This window comes from Bison bison, unplaced genomic scaffold, assembly GCF_000754665.1.
Source record: "Bison bison bison isolate TAMUID 2011002044 unplaced genomic scaffold, Bison_UMD1.0 scf7180017863606, whole genome shotgun sequence".
NCBI classification, from domain to species: domain Eukaryota; kingdom Metazoa; phylum Chordata; class Mammalia; order Artiodactyla; family Bovidae; genus Bison; species Bison bison.
In genome coordinates, this window is record NW_011494178.1 from 165,463 (window position 1) to 167,437 (window position 1,975).

Here is a 1,975-nt window from a genome sequence, read left to right on the forward strand (position 1 = left end):
CCCCAGGACTCCACCCACAGGACTCGACCCCAGGACTGGACCCCCCGTACTCCACCCCCAGGACTCGATCCCAGTATACCCGCCCCACCCTGGTCATTGCTCAAGCCCTCCCTGAACACACCCTCCTGCAGAGCTGCCTGCTCAGAGCTTCTGGGCAGGTTGGGCAGGTCCAACCTGTCACCCTGGGCCTCAGGGATACACAGGTGAGGTGACCCATCTGAGCCATGAGGGGCAAGTCCAGGCCTTGGGTTGGAGGTAGTCTGCAGGAACCTAGTCAGCGGCCAGAGAGCCCCCAGAACCCTGAGGTGGCACTGCTGCCCCTTGGCAAGCAGCACCCCAGGGTGCAGCAGGGCCCTGCTCAGGAAGGCAGCACAGACCAGAGGGTGGCGGGCAGAGCTCCAGCAGCTCAGCGCCTGCCCCCCACCCCACCACACCCCTCACCTTCTAGGCAAGGGGACCCGGGGCCAGCTGGTCCCGTGGCAGCAGGCTGGCCTTACCTCAGGCCCCAGCTCGAGGTCACTGTTGCTTCCCCCTGCACAGCCACACCCAGGAGCATGGACCCCTGCTCTTTCAATCCTGGGGGGCTCTGGAGTCACCCCACTGCAGCCCCTGCTTCTGGGCAGCCAAGGCCCCACAGCTAAGGGGAAGGGGCTCCGGGGCTGGAAAGCCCGCCTCTGCACCACAGGCCTCCATTTACTTCGGGAAATCAATCTATGTACAAACTTCGTCTCTTTCACAAGATTCGGTGGTTTTGGCCGCTTCCCTGCACTGGACCAGGTGTCTTAGGAAACTGAAGAGAAGGGTTTCTGCTGCCCCATCCCGGGGACCGGGGTCTTGCCACCAGAGCAGGTGTGAGCTTCCACCGTTCACTGGAGGCTACACTGATCCAAAACTTGGAAATATATCAGAAAGAGGGAAAAGCAGGCTTTCTTAAGGCACCCTCGGTCGCTTGCAGGCCTCTGAAGGTCACCTGACCTTCCAGGGCACACAGCAGGTCTGTTTGTCAGGGACTGCACTGTGAGGTCAGCCAGAGGCACCAATTAGGTGCGGCGTTCCTGGACTATCCCCCGCTCCAACCGCCGACCCGTAGTTGGTTCTGTCCTCTCTGACGGTCTTTCCTCAGTGAGTTAGTCCAACCTGATCTGTGCTCCCTGTTTGCTCAGGAATTACGCCTCTGTATTTTGAGAATTATACTTCAGCAGCTTTTAAACATTTTTTTTCCCAAAATTTAAAGACACGCTCAACATGGTAAAGCAATCATACTTCAAAAAAAAAAAAAAAAAATATCACTGATTTGAGGATGCAGAGCAGAGCTCGTGTGAAGACATGCAGGAAGATCCCACTGAGTTAAAGATGAGATGTGGCAGCAACTGATGGCTTGGAGAGAACCAGCCAAGTCTTTAAAAAACTGGTCAATTTCCATCTTACCTTGTGGAGCTCTCCTCTTTTACTTTTCAGTACTTTTCATCTCCTAAAAAAGCTCCTATTCCCTATTCCACCCACAAAATTGCATCTCTTTAATCTGCAGTGTGAAAGAGGTGTTCTCCAAGTTTTAAAGTGGTACAACCCATTTTACATCAATATTTAACGCAGAATAAACTTAATTTTTGACATTCAAAAAGTAAGTAAAAAAACACTCTCAATGAACATAATTCAAAAAATATAAACAAGTCCTACAGCCAGCACGACCTGGTCTGGGCCGGCCTGCCAGTGTCCTCTCGGACCGCCCGCGGACTGCACCCCTCCCACCGCGGCCCGAGCCCCGCGCGGCTCACCTGCTGCCGGAGCGACCTGACCACTGCCCGGCCCACCTGCGGACAGGACGACTGCCCCTCTGCATGCTCACCTGCGGACAGAGCGACCTGATCCTTGCCGGCCCATTTGCGTAAGGGGCGATTAGACCCCCGCGCGGCTCACCCGAGGACGGAGCGACCTGGTCACTGCCCAGCCCACCTGCGGACAGGACAACCTGACC

General features: G+C 55.8%; 1 protein-coding gene across 6 annotated transcripts in view; it reads right to left on the reverse strand.

Moving 5' to 3' along the window:
• CLN8 (ceroid-lipofuscinosis, neuronal 8 (epilepsy, progressive with mental retardation)) overlaps positions 1–1,975 on the reverse strand; it is a 60,634-nt gene that overhangs the window by 10,401 nt on the left and 48,258 nt on the right. Inside the window, exon 1 of one of the 6 annotated variants that reach the window (XM_010833409.1) lies at positions 1,847–1,968. The exons of 4 other annotated variants lie outside the window; for them this stretch is intronic. The gene's annotated coding sequence lies outside the window, so the exon portion shown is untranslated. Of the gene's footprint in view, positions 1–1,775; positions 1,969–1,975 lie in introns of those variants that run through there. One more of the 6 variants, XM_010833404.1, reaches the window with a different exon arrangement.